Source organism: Balaenoptera musculus, chromosome 8 (genome assembly GCF_009873245.2).
Source record: "Balaenoptera musculus isolate JJ_BM4_2016_0621 chromosome 8, mBalMus1.pri.v3, whole genome shotgun sequence".
Lineage (NCBI taxonomy): Eukaryota > Metazoa > Chordata > Mammalia > Artiodactyla > Balaenopteridae > Balaenoptera > Balaenoptera musculus.
In genome coordinates, this window is record NC_045792.1 from 69,662,668 (window position 1) to 69,678,299 (window position 15,632).

A 15,632-nucleotide genomic window follows, 5' to 3' on the forward strand; every position below is an offset into this window, starting at 1 on the left:
GTATTCCTAGCTCATACATACTTGACATTCATTGGATATAGAAGATACTTTTATTATTCAAAATTCATTATGTGAGTCTCCAAAATTACATAGGAAGTAAAAGGCATCAAAATGTAAAAATATTCACTAAAGAACTTAACATTTTTAAAATTAGTCTTCACTCAAACATCTCTCACAGATTAATTTAACTGTATCTCACCCATTTAGATAAATTTCTTTGTATCTTTGATAATCACTGCCCAGTGACTTCCAACTTGTCTGCATATTGTAGTGACATGGAGCCTTCAAAAAATATGGATGCCTGGGTCCCATTCCCAAAGACTGATTTAATTGATTGAAGTGCAGGCTAAGAATAGGAATACTTTTAAAAATTGCCAGATAATTTTTTTCAGTCAAGATTGAGACTCAAGCTAAGCTGACTGATGGATATTGCATTGTAGAATATTGTAAATAATATTCAAAATAAAAATGTAAAATGAATTGAAAGTGAAATTGCAAATCCTGTAAAAGAAGCAGGAACTCGTGAGAAATATAGTGTTGAAGACCAGCTCAAATTATTCACAAATCAAGAATTTGCAGTTAGCCAAGATAGAAACTGAAGAAACAAAAACTGGCAAGAATGAGAGTTGACATGGTAGATTATTCAAAAGAGAATGATTTGAATATAAAAAGATTAGGCAAAGTCCTTAGAAAATGTTCTCTGCAAAAATGGTACCACAATGTCAAAAGTGATTGTGCTATCATAATATCTGACCTGAAAATTTTTTCTTAAAAAACAGAAAGAGGACAGATCATCCAAAATGAAAATAAATAAGGAAACACAAGCTTTACATGATACATTAAACAAGATGGTCTTAATTGATATTTATAGGACATTCCATCCAAAAACAACAGAATACACTTTCTTCTCAAGTGCTCATGGAACATTCTCCAGGATAGATCATATCTTGGGTCACAAAAGAAGCCTTGGTAAATTTAAGAAAATTGAAATCGTATCAAGTATCTTTTCTGACCACAACGCTATGACTCTAGATATCAATTACAGGAAAAAAATCTGTAAAAAATACAAACACATGGAGGCTAAACAATACACTACTTAATAACCAAGAGATCACTGAAGAAAGCAAAGAGGAAATGAAAAAATACCTAGAAACAAATGACAATGAAAACACGATGACCCAAAACCTATGGGATGTAGCAAAAGCAGTTCTAAGACGGAAGTTTATAGCAATACAATCCTACCTCAAGGAACAAGAAACATCTGGAATAAATAACCTAATCTTACACCTAAAGCAATTAGAGAAAGAAGAACAAAAAACACACAAAGTTGGCAGAAGGAAAGAAATCATAAAGATCAGATCAGAAATAAATGAAAAAGAAATGAAGGAAACAATAGCAAAGATCAAAAAACTAAAAGCTGGTTCTTTGAGAAGATAAACAAAATTGATAAACCATTAGCCAGACTCATCAAGAAAAAAAGGAAGAAGACTCAAATCAATAGAATTACAAATGAAAAAGGAGAAGTAACAACTGACACTGCAGAAATACAAAAGATCATAAGAGATTGCTACAAGCAACTATATGCCAATAAAATGGACAACCTGGAAGAAATGGACAAGTTCTTAGAAAAGCACAACCTTCCAAGACTGAACCAGGAAAAAATAGAAAATATAGGGCTTCCCTGGTGGCGCAGTGGTTGGGAGTCTGCCTGCCAATGCAGGGGACACGGGTTCGAGCCCTGGTCTGGGAAGATCCCACGTGCCACGGAGCAGCTGGGCCCATGAGCCACAATTACTGAGCCTGCGCGTCTGGAGCCTGTGCTCCGCAACAAGAGAGGCCGCGATAGTGAGAGCCCCGCGCACCGCGATGAAGAGTGGTTCCCGCTTGCCACAACTAGAGAAAGCCCTCGCACAGAAACGAAGACCCAACACAGCCATAAATAAATAAATAAACACTTAAAAAAAATAGAAAATATAAACAGACTAATCACAAGCACTGAAATTGAGACTGTGATTAAAAATCTTCCAACAAACAAAAGCCCAGGACCAGATGGCTTCACAGGCGAATTCCATCAAAAATTTAGAGAAGAGCTAACACCTATCCTTCTCAAACTCTTCCAAAATATAGCAGACTCATTCTACAAGACCAAACTCATTCTACAAGACCACCATCACCCTGATACCAAAACCAGACAAAGATGTCACAAAGAAACAAAACTACAGTCCAATATCACTGATGAACACAGATGCAAAAATCCTCAACAAAATACTAGCAAACAGAATTCAACAGCACACTGAAAGGATCATAAACCATGATCAACTGGGGTTTATCCCAGGAATGCAAGGATTCTTCAATATATGCAAATCAATCAGTGTGATACACCATATTAACAAATTGAAGGATAAAAACCACATGATCATCTCAACAGATGCAGAAAAAGCTTTTGACAAAATTCAACATCCATTTATGACAAAAACCCTCCAGAAAGTAGGCACAGAGGGAACTTACCTCAACATAATAAAGGCCATATATGACAAACCCACAGCCAACATTGTTCTCAAAAACTGAAATCATTTCCACTAAGATCAGGAACAAGACAAGGTTGCCCACTCTCACCACTATTATTCAACATAGTTTTGGAGGTTTTAGCCACAGCAATCAGAGAAGAAAAAGAAATAAAAGGAATCCAAATCGGAAAAGAAGAAGTAAAGCTGTCACTGTTTGCAGATGACATGATACTATACGTAGAGAATCCTAAAGACTCTACCAGAAAACTACTAGAGCTAATCAATGAATTTGGTAAAGTAGCAGGATACAAAATTAATGCTCAGAAATCTCTTGCATTCCTATACACTAATGATGAAAAATCTGAAAGAGAAATTAAGGAAACACTCCCATTTACCATTGCAACAAAAAGAATAAAATACCTAGGAATAAACCTACCTAAGGAGACAAAAGACCTGTATGCCGAAAACTATAAGACAGTGATGAAAGAAATTAAAGATGATACAAACAGATGGAGAGATATACCATGTTCTTGGATTGGAAGAATCAACATTGTGAAAATGAATATACTACCCAAAGCAATCTACAGATTCAATGCAATCCCTATCAAACTACCAATGGCATTTTTCACAGAACTAGAAAAAAAATTTCACAATTTGTATGGAAACACAAAAGACCCCGAAGAGCCAAAGCAATCTTGAGAAAGAATAACGGAGCTGGAGGAATCAGGCTCCTGGACTTCGGACTATACTACAAAGCTACAGTAATCAAGACAGTATGGTACTGGCACAAAAACAGAAATATAGATCAACGGAACAGGATAGTAAGCCCAGAGATGAACCCACGCACATACGGTCACCTTATTTTTGATAAAGGAGGCAAGAATATACAATGGAAAAAGACAGCCTCTTCAATAAGTGGTGCTGGGAAAACTGGACAGCTACATGTAAAAGAATGCAATTAGAACACTCCCTAACACCATACACAAAAATAAACTCAAATGGATTAAAGACCTAAATGTAAGGCTAGACACTATAAAACTCTTAGAGGAAAACATAGGCAGAACACTCTATGACATAAATCACAGCAAGATACTTTTTGACCCACCTCCTAAAGAAATGGAAACAAAAACAAAAATAAACAAATGGGACCTAATGAAACTTAAAAGAAAGCAAAGGAAACCATAAACAAGACAAAAAGACAACCCTCGGAATGGGAGAAAATATTTGCAAACAAAGCAACTGACAAAGGATTAATCTCCAAAATATACAAGCAGCTCATGCAGCTCAATATGAAAAAACCAAACAACCCAATCCAAAAATGGGCAGAAGACCTAAATAGACATTTCTCCAAAGAAGATATACAGATTGCCAACAAACACATGAAAGAATGCTCAACATCACTAATCATTAGAGAAATGCAAATCAAAACTACAATGGGGTATCACCTCACACCAGTCAAAATGGCCATCATCAAAACAATCTACAAACATTAAATGCTCTTCTCTCACTTTTTCCCAGCTTACCCTTCCCCCTCCCCGTGTCCTCAAGTCCATTCTCTAGTAGGTCTGCAACTTTATTCCCGTCTTGCCCCTAGGTTCTTCATGACCATTTTTTTTTTTAGATGCCATATATATGTGTTAGCATACGGTATTTGTTTTTCTCTTTCTGACTTACTTCACTCTGTATGACAGATTCTAGGTCCATCCACCTCACTACAAATAACTCAATTTCATTTCTTTTCATGGCTGAGTAATAGTCCATTGTATATATGTGCCGCATCTTCTTTATCCATTCATCCGATGATGGACACTTAGGTTGCTTCCATGTCCTGGCTATTGTAAATAGAGCTGCAATGAACATTGTGGTACATGTCTCTTTTTGAATTATGGTTTTCTCAGGGTATATGCCCAGTAGTGGGGTTGCTGGGTCATATGGTAGTTCTATTTTTAGTTTTTTAAGGAACCTCCATACTGTTCTCCACAGTGGCTGTATCAATTTACATTCCCACCAACAATGTATGAGGTTTCCCTTTTCTCCACGCCCTCTCCAGCATTTATTGTTTATAGATTTTTTGATGATGGCCATTCTGACCGGTGTGAGATGATATCGCATTTTAGTTTTGATTTGCATTTCTCTAATGATCAATCATGTTGAGCATTCTTTCATGTGTTTGTTAGTTTTAATTTTTAAGATTGAGTCAAAATAAAATAATTTCCCCATTATTTACTACAAAATTTTGATCCCCATCCATTAGTATATTAAAATACAAAGGACCTTGTGTTCACGTGATCTTGCCAAAGGTTCAGACAGAGACAGTTCTACTTTTTTCCTTTCGTATTTTCATACTGTTTCTTTTTCTTACCTCATTACAATGGTTAGGGCCTCCAATACAAATGTAAAATAGGATTAATGAGCATAGGCATTAATTATCTTGTTCTCCATTGTGGAAAGAGTACATTCAATATTTTACCATTAAACATGATGTTAGTTGTAGGTTTTTCACAGATGTCCTTTTCAGATTAAGGAAGTTATTTTCTACTCCTAGTATGCTGAGAGTTTTTAATTATAAATTATTGTTGTCAAATACTTTTTCTGTATATATTAAAATGATCATATGATATTTTTCATTTATTCTGTTAATATGGTGAGATTTTCCAAATGCTAAATCAACCTTGCATTTCTGGCCTAATCCCTACTTGATCATGATATACTATTCTTTTTTTTATATTGCTGGACTTAATTTGCTGAAGTTTTGTTAAGGATTTTTGCCCCTATGACCATGAACGATATAGGTCTAAAATTTTCCGGTTTTGTAATGTTTTTTCAGGTTTGGTATTAGGGTTATACTAGCCTTGTGAGGTTGGAATTGTTCCTCCTTCCTCTATTTTTTGAAAGAGTTTATGTAAGATTGATGTTATTTCTTAAATATTTGATAGAATTCACCAGTGAAACCGTTTGGGCCCATAGTTTTCTTTATTAAAAGTTTTATTTAATTTAAAAATTCCATGTCTTTTATAAATAAAGTGCTATTTAGGTTTTCTGTTTCATCTTGTATCAATTTTAGTAAACTGTATTTTTCAAGGAATTTATCCATTTCTTCTAAGTAGTACAAGTATACCTCATTTTACTGCACTTCCCTTTACCACATTTTGCAGATATCGTGTTTTCTACAAATTGATGTTTTTTTGAGGCAACCCTGCATTGTCAGATGATGATTAGCATTTTTTTTAGCAATAAAGTATTTTTAATGCTATCGCACACTTAATAGACTACACTATAGGGTAAACATAACTTTTATATGCACTGGGAAACCAAAAAATTTGTGTGACTATTGCAATATTCACTTTATTGCAGTGGTCTGGAACTGAATGTACAATATCTCCAAAATATGCCTGTATGTTTTTTTGGCATAAGATATTCATAACATTCCCTATCGTCTGTTTAATCTCTATTAATTCTTCGCTGAGAATTCCTCTTTCATTCCCGATATTGGTAAGTTATGTTCTCTTTTTTCTTGGTCTTTATCAAAAACTTTTACCTATACATTTTTCTTGCTTTCAGTAGTTTATTTTAATGGGCCTAGGTGTATTTTTCTTTGCAATTATCCTCTTTGAAGTTCACTGAACTTCTTAAATCTGTAAATTTATATCTTTCACCAAATTTGAGAAATTTGGAAGCACTATTTCTTCAAGTACTTTTTTCTGCCCTAATATCACTCTCCTTTTTTTCTGGGACTTATATATGTTAGAACTTTTTTTTTTTTTTTTAACATCTTTATTGGAGTATAATTGCTTTACAATGGTGTGTTAGTTTCTGCTTTATAACAAAGTGAATCAGTTATACATATACATATGTTCCCATATCTCTTCCCTCTTGCATCTCCCTCCCTCCCGCCCTCCCTATCCCACACCTCTAGGTGGTCATAAAGCACAGAGCTTATCTCCCTGTGCTATGCGGTTGCTTCCCACTAGCTATCTATTTTACGTTTGGTAGTGTATATATGTCCATGCCACTCTCTCTCTTTGTCACATCTTACCCTTCCCCCTCCCCATATCCTCAAGTCCATTCTCTAGTAGGTCTGTGTCTTTATTCCCGTCTTGCCACTAGGTTCTTCATGACCTTTTTTTTTTTTTCCCTTAGATTCCATATATATGTGTTAGCATACTGTATTTGTTTTTCTCTTTCTGACTTACTTCACTCTGTATGACAGACACTAACTCCATCCACCTCACTGCAAATACCTCCATTTCGTTTCTTTTTATGGCTGAGTAATATTCCATTGTATATATGTGCCGCATCTTCTTTATCCATTCATCTATTGATGGACACTTAGGTTGCTTCCATGTCCTGGCTATTGTAAATAGAGCTGCAATGAACATTTTGGTACATGACTCTTTTTGAATTATGGTTTTCTCAGGGTATACGCCCAGTAGTGGGATTGCTGGGTCGTATGGTAGTTCTATTTGTAGTTTTTTAAGGAATCTCCATACTGTTCTCCATAGTGGCTGTATCAATTTACATTCCCACCAACAGTGCAAGAGTGTTCCCTTTTCTCCACACCCTCTCCAGCATTTATTGTTTCTAGATTTTTTTGATGATGGCCATTCTGACAAGTGTGAGATGATATCTCATTGTAGTTTTGATTTGCATTTCTCTAATGATTAATGATGTTGAGCATTCTTTCATGTGTTTGTTGGCAATCTGTATATCTTCTTTGGAGAAATGTCTGTTTAGGTCTTCTGCCCATTTTTGGATTCGGTTGTCTGTTTTTTTGATAATGAGCTGCATCAGCTGCTTATAAATTTTGGAGATTAATCCTTTGTCAGTTGCTTCATTTGCAAATATTTTCTCCCATTCTGAGGGTTGTCTTTTGGTCTTGTTTATGGTTTCCTTTGCTGTGCAAAAGCTTTTAAGTTTCATTAGGTCCCATTTGTTTATTTTTGTTTTTATTTCCATTTCTCTAGGAGCTGGGTCAAAAAGGATCTTGCTGTAGAACTTTTAATAATGTTTTACATATCCCTAATGTTATATTCATTTCTTTTCTAATTTTTTTTCTCTCTGTGTTCTTTAAATCGGATCATTTATATTGATCTATTTTCAATTTCACTGGCTTTTTCCTCTGTCATCTTTATTCTACTGACTTGCCCATCAAGTTATTTTCTTATTTCAGATACCATATCTTTCAGTTTTAAGTTTCTATTTGGTTCTTTTGGTAATGTCTATCTCTCTGCTGAAATACCCTATTTTTTCACATTTGCCTGATTCTTCATTTGTTGAGTAATTTGGGGTTATATCTCAAACATCATGACCATTATGTCATGGAGACTCTGGATTCTTTTATAGTGCTCTAAAGAGTATCACTTTTTTGTTTGTTTGTTTTAGCAAAAAGCTTACTTGCTTAGACTCAAACTGCATATTCTGTCTCACCTGCAGTGGGCAGCAGCTCAAATATCTGTTTAGTTCTTTTAGCCTTATGTGGGCTGCTTAAAGCCTGTTCTGAGCATGCATAGTTTGGGGATCAGTCAGAGATTGGAGCAAAGTTTATACATAGAACTTGGGACTCACTTTCTGTGACTTTTTCTTTTCCAGGATTACCTCCTCACTTCCCAGGAGTTGTGGTTGCCCCAAAGTCTGCTCTCCTGGTTCTCCAGACCAGAAAGACTGCTGATTTTTCTACCGGAGTTCTATAGACTGAGGCCTGCCCTCATACTGGAAACCTTGAAAATGACAAACTTACCCAGTACCCCTTCTTCCAAATGTCATCTCCTCTCAAGATTTAGCCTGCTTTGGATTGCTCTCCAGTATCTTCAGATAGTTGTTTTTCGTGTTTTGTCCAGAGTTTATACTCACTATCCCCACTCAATTTTTAAATGGATAAAAGTGGCCTTTTCTCTCTCACTACCAATTATCCTCTGACTTCTTGTGTCGCCTTAATGAAGGAGTAAATGATATCATGCTTTTTCACTCTTCTATGCCTTAACACATTCTAATCTTTTGCTTTCAGTGTCCCTAATTCTCATAATCCCATCAGGTAGAAACTTCCTATGCCCATTTTATGTATTTTAAAAGAATATAGTCACATTTTGCCATCCCCTAAGTTTTAAATACCTAAAATTTCAACTAAGAATACTTAACTTGTAACTAACCTAGATATCTATCATTATAACAATGATATATACATAGTATAAAATACTACATAGAAGAAAACAAAGTGAAGCTATTTAAAATGACAGATGACAAATTCTGACAAGTCAGAATTTTAATGAAAAAAAAAAGGATATGTAACGTATAAAGCAATATCTGTAAAAGGGGAGAGTGTTACCCTCACACAAAACAAAACTGCCTATTTCTATATAATTGTGTATATATGTATATTATTATATAGAAAGAGGTCTGGAAGGATATAAACCAGATTGAAAATAGTAAATATATTCGAGGAGAGAAATAGAATTCAGGGTGGGGAGAGATATTAAGGAAAATTCCCTTTGCTTTTTTTTTCAATAATTATTCATTCAAGTAATATCTAATGATTGCCTGCTATATGCCAGGCACTACTCTACAGCAAGAATGTATTTGTGTATTACTTCTGTAATTTTCAAATATTTTTAATTGTTGAAATGAAAGTATTACCTGAATAAGGAGAAACTGAGATAACAGAAAATCTCTAAGGTGCTTAAAAATGTGATCATTTATCTTATTAGTGTACCACAGCTCAGGAGCCTTTTAAAGGTAATTAAGTGAATTTAGTGTTATTTTAAAATCTGTTCTCCCTAAATCATATTAAATTCTTCTTCTCCAGATCTGGACCCAGTGGAGAAACTAACTGATTTCTCTTTTCCCCCTTATAATACAATTCCATTTTCTTAACACCAGTTCTTCTGAGATTTGGGAATAACTGGTGAAGACTAAAGGTCTTACTTGGGATAATTTCAGGCATCAAATGGCTGCCTACAGATAAAAATCCACCAATTTTTTAATTGACATACTAGAGTAAGTATGGCTGAGCAACCCAGAAAGTAAACCTGGCCTTCATGACATTGATCCTTGTCTTCACATAAGAATATATCTTTGTTATGTTGACTCACATCCTTGTCTTAACAGTTAACATAGAGGATATCTTCTTATAAACTTCAAGACTGAAACATCTTGTTATAACCCAACACTTTAACCTTCCTCCCTAATTCCTCCTAGTAATGAGGTCTTCACTACATCCACAAAGAAGTTCATTCCATTTTTGGACAACTATAGCTGTTACAAAGCGTTTCTTCTGCTGTTCCTGTGATTCTGGCTCCCCGTGACTTTCACCTGCTAACTTGGGTTTGGCCCTCCACAGTTCACATTCTTTCCCTATAGCAGCAATTTAGCCATCTCAGGATAGATATCAGATTCTCATAAGGCTTCTATTCTTCAGAGTCAATATGCCTGGTTCTTTTAACCTAAGGGAATCTAGTGCCTACTGGCCCAGAAAGAGTGAAAAATTGAATTTCTCTGCAACCAGGATATTTGTCCAATTGAAAAATACAAGATTTGGCTTTTACCTTAAATGCAGCAAACAGTCTTCTTGGCTAATCACTACAAATACCTCCTGGCATTTCTTTGTTCTCAAAGAAAGACCCCTCCATTTGCCTGCACACATGTATATATGCAACATACACACTGCCTTCCACTTGTTCTTTTAAAAACAATATTTTAAATGAGTACCAAAAGGTGCCCATCCTCAGTCCATGTGACTTGGGTTTCCATCCAAGAGGCTTGTACCCTCTGCTTGATTTATCACATGTTTTTATTTAAGCTACAGTTTATTTACTCCAAATTTTATGATATTTCATTCTTATAAATTCACGCCTATTTCTCCTTATTCTTGGAGCTCTAAGATATCAGGCAAGGACTGGGCCCATTAAACTTCATCCGATAAGCCTTAACTTAGAATAGGCTTTGCAGTGTATCTATTAACTATTCGCATTTAACCATCTCAGTTCTATTTGCTGGAGATGGTTAACTACGTTGCAACTTTAGGAAATTAGAAAAAATAACACGTTTAAGTGTAGAAAACATACAAAGGACATCCACCTAATCATCCTGGTCTTTAAAAGAACCTAATTATACACTCCAATCTTTTTTGGAGGGGCAGAAGTAGAGTGAATATTAGTCTTGTCTACAAAACTATACCTAGGAATTTTTTTTTTAAGTCTTAGTCCCAGCTTCTATCTGATTGCTGTTCCCAGTTTTCCTAGTTATAAAATGAAGATAATAAGACCCCCGCTTTAACTATCTCACAGGGTTAATATAAGAAATGTATAAGATAATATATGAAAAAGCTCATTTAAAAATATAAGGAGTAATAAAAATAAAAATGTAAGGTACAATATTATTAATAATAATGGCACCTTCTGTGACCACAAAGAGACACATACAAATCCCCTCCTCTTAACCCTAAAATATTTTAATTAAATTCTCTTTTTTATCTCCTTTTTCCACACCAACAACCAAAAAGAAAAAACAACAAAACCAATGTTTCAGCATAATCTTTTGGCCTTGGACTTTAATTACAAATGCCAGCAAAGATTTACATAGAATACAACATAAGTATATTCTGACATTTTGAAAACCCTAGCCCTCCTCTCAGACTGATTTCATTTTCTTTTTTCCTTTCTTATAACCTTTTCTATATTCCCCTAAAAATATGAAACTGCCTACCAATATTACAGCAACCTTCACCACTATGAATATTTTAGTTATAGTTACCCACCTCAAAACTCTTATAAGTGGCCTCATGGCTTTCTTATGCAAAAGTACCATATGTATTTCCTCAAATGTGTGTCCAAAATTTTTCCAGATTTTTGGGCTTCCCTGGTGGCACAGTGGTTAAGAATCTGTCTGCCAGTGCAGGGGACACAGGTTCGAGCCCTGGTCCGGGATGCCGTGGAGCAACTAGGCCCGTGCACCACAACTACTGAAGCCCACATGCCTAGAGCCCGTGCTCCACAACAAGAGAAGCCACCGCAATGAGAAGCCCATGCACCACAACAAAGAGTAGCCCCCCATCACCACAACTAGAGAAAGCCCATGTGCAGCAATGAAGACCCAAAACAGCCAAAAATAAATAAACAAATAAATTCATAAAAAAAAAATTTCCAGATTTTTAGAGCCCATTATTGTGTCTCCACATTAAGATTATAGACACTGGGACTGCTCTATAAGTTTACAATTTGAAAGCTCAGTTTAGGAATGCAGAGTCCCCAAAATGAGAACACAAAAGTCAAAGATTGCACTGAAAAACAAGAAGCAACAATGGATAAATCCGTTCTGCAGCTAGACTGTGAGAAACAAACAAGGTCCCTACCACCTCCCTCACCCCAATCTTAGCTAGATTCAAGCTGCATAATTTAATCTAAACAGTATATACAAACTAAGCCACAGACTCCATTAATATGTAGTTTTCTTTCTCTCAATCTCCCTTTCTTCTTCTTTCTCATTCACTACATTCCTCTCCCTGATAACAACAAATATTTATTGAATGCCTGTAATGTACAAGAACATGTTGCTAAATACTAGGGAAAACATCTGAGAATAAAACAAGTGAGTCCAGAGTGAAGGACAGACATTAAACAAAAATCACACAAATAAACACACAATTTAAAATTGAAATATCTGCTCTTATTGAAGGGTGGGAAGCAAGATCTCTTCAGGCAAACAAGATTTGAATTGGAAGGATCAGGGAAGCCTTCTCTGAAGAAATGACATTTAAACAGAGATCTGAAGGATGAGTAGGAATCATTCTGAATAAGAGTGGGGAGAAGTGTATTCCAGTTGAGAAGACAGCATAACATGAAGACCTTAGAGCAGGAAAAAACTTGGAGGGTGTAGATCAGTATAGCAGCTATTCCAGAAAGAGTCATTAGGAGAAAGGCAAGAGCTGAGCCTGATAATGCAAGGGCCACATTTTACAGGGCCGGGGCTTTGCAGATTGTGTTAAGGATTTTGTTTTATTTAAAGTGTAACAGGAAGCCAAGAAAAGGTCTTTCTTAGATCTCAGAGAATGGTAAGTAGAGTTTTCCCTCTACATATAATGAATATGGAATTTAAATATAAGTATAAAGAAAAGCATGGGAATGATAAACACCAAATTCAAGAGAATGCTTACCTTGAATTTGAAGAATGCTTCAAGTTTGAAGAATGCTTCACAGGAGGCTTTGACTGTATTAGTAATGTTTCATTTCTTATAACTATATAGGTATTTTAACCTATTCTTCATACATTTTTGTATGACTAAAATTTTCATAATAAAAAATTTTTTAAAGAATTAATGATTGCTAAGAATCACTGGCTCATTTCCTTCTATTTTTCTTTCCCAGGCTCATATTAAATCTTCTTAATTTTGAGAAAGACAAGTGCACAGAATTTAGGGATCTCCCCTCTTATACACTTTGCTTCATGGGCCTTTATTTTCTAGACTTTTAGCATCAGATGTTAAAGGCTCTTTAATTAGCTTACCCTTTGTTTTAGCATACACTATAATCCCTGTAGCTTTCCAACAACCACAGAGTTAATATGAGGATTAAATGAGATAAAGCATTTAACATAACATTTAGCACACAAGCGCTCAATAAATTTTAACTACTGTCTTTATTATTTCACTTACTATAGTTTATATTCCCAGTCCTAAATATGAGCCAGAACATTAGAACTTAAAAAAAGCTGAGTGTATATGGCCAAATGGTGCTCTGGTATTTTGAATATATATATATATATATATATATATATACACTATATATATTCACAAACACATGCACACATATAACATATACTTCCAATATTTATAGTTTTTTAAAAACACACTCTTTCTGTGCTCATGTAAGCATTAAATAACAAAATGTTAATTTGAGGCCTTTTTATTGCCACTAAAAAAATACCTTTAAAGAAAAGGTTAAAATTCTGCATTTCATGGTGCACGATTTTAATAAGTTTACTAACTTCTAAGTACAATGCTACATTGGAATGATTTATTATTGCATAAAGCTGCAATAATATTCAGTATGGTCCATACTATGTTTAAAAGGCTCATTTTTGTAATATCAAGTAATTTATGGAAAAATTCAATCTTATAGAATTGAATATTGACATCAAATTTCTTCTGCAACAGGAGGAGCAGTCTTTGATGGAAGAACATTATTAAAATCATATCTTTTCACTTAATTTTCTTTGTACAAATAGCACAGATCCTCTCATTTCTCTTTCCTTCCAATTCACAAATACAATAAAAGCTGTCTTTAGAAAGGTCCTTAAATTAAACATCAGGATGAAATGAGTACTAGGACCCAGAAAATAAGAGAACTTATGACAATTTTTGTCACCTAGAAGTCTGAAAAATATCTCACTGAATCTTTATGCAAATATTATATTTTAAATTATATTTTCATTTTCATATCTAAGAATCCAGAACTTGCTCTTGTGAAAAAACAACAACATGTCACTCAATATTCTTCAGTTAGAGGTTTGGACTTAGATTGCTACAGAAATCGTTCCTCCATGCCCACTTCCTGGTTCTTAATCACAAATCTAATCACGTATTTTTATAAATATTCAAAATTAAATATATTTATCTACTTACGTAAATACTTTTCAGTTAACTTTTACCGATAGTCTATGTGGGGATCTCATTAACAAACACATTTGGAACTTTTTAGATTTGTTCCGGCAGCTTGTAAATTCATATTAGATTTAGCTGTTTAAATATATCAACATTCTAGGCATTTTAAAAAACTGATATAAAAGATTAATCCCAAGTTTTGTTTTACTTACCAAGCTCTGCCATTCCACCTCACTGCCTGAACAATATTATCAGCTCTTCGGATACTCATTCTTGCTAAGTAAAAGCATATTTCTTCTCTAGCTGGATTAATAATCAACTTTCTAGATAGTTCATTTGTAATTCTCTTCTGGTTAACCCTTAGCATTACAGCAGTCTGCCCAACTCATGCTAATCAATTTATGACGTGGGAAGGAAAAGGGGAAATTCAATTATGCAGATAACAAATGGAAAGCAAAAATGAGAGACAGTTTAGATTAGGCACAAAAGAACAATCAGTCTTCCTTTTTTTTTACACTAAAACGTACAAATCTTTATTTTGGATATTACAAAAGCACTCAATATACAATATACATAAGGAGAAAAACATAGTAGTCTTACAACACACCAGCCGAGTACATATCAGCCCATGTTTTCTGCCTTCTGACATGCAAATAAATACAAATCAGCTCTGAGAAAAACAGATACATTTTTCTCTTAGTAGAAAGGTCTGACTTTCAACCTCTAAATGCCTCCTTTCTCAAGATTTGTGATTACTTGGTCCCTTATCCTACTATAGGTGCCACCTCAGGCTTTATGGAGATTTTCTCCAAATGTGATCAGTAGAAACTTGCATCAGAAAAATGTGGAGCTCTCGTTAAAAGTACAGACACCTGGGCCCCACTGCAGAAATCCAAAGCACCCCAGGTGACACTTATGTACATTAAAAATTTGAGAGCTACTGCTCTAGGACTGTTTCTGATCTCATCCTAAAGAGGCTCCAACACAATTCCCTGGGACTCAGAATGACATTAATTACTCTTGCTGCTAGTTTGACCCTGACTTTTTGTTTTGATTCCAATACTAGGATTCTACTTGTTTTCCTATACCTGAGTGCACTAGTCCATCTAAGACCATGACCCTTCTGTGAATTTGATAACCTTTCACTTGCAGACTACTCAGAAACTGGAATCTGTCCTTTAACTCCACTTGACGTCTATGGCCATACTGTGGCCTAGCTTCCTAAATATCTTACCACTTGCTCCCAGACTTTTCTTGCTTTGTCTGCTTTATGAAACACTTTTATCTCTTGTTTTATACCTCTCTTCTATATACATGAACTACACTTGTTAGTGTGCATTGTCCAATCTTTTACCTAATGTACTGTCTACTACATTAACTTTCTCCCAAGGCTGTTTGCATCCCAGTGGACCCCTATCAGTCTGCCCAATACCTATTACAATCAACAGAACTTGCTTAGTCTTATCTAGAGGTGTGAAATGAACAACTAGCTAAAAGGTGAAAAGACAGACATGGCAGCCTGTGGTTTCACAAGT

At 35.0% G+C, this 15,632-nt stretch overlaps 1 protein-coding gene across 13 annotated transcripts in view; it reads right to left on the reverse strand.

The window, feature by feature from the left end:
* Positions 1-15,632, reverse strand: part of SOX6 (SRY-box transcription factor 6) — a 621,895-nt gene that overhangs the window by 432,889 nt on the left and 173,374 nt on the right. Inside the window, exon 1 of one of the 13 annotated variants that reach the window (XM_036861757.1) lies at positions 14,310-14,366. The exons of the other annotated variants lie outside the window; for them this stretch is intronic. The gene's annotated coding sequence lies outside the window, so the exon portion shown is untranslated. Of the gene's footprint in view, positions 1-14,309; positions 14,367-15,632 lie in introns of those variants that run through there. 13 annotated transcript variants of the gene reach the window in all.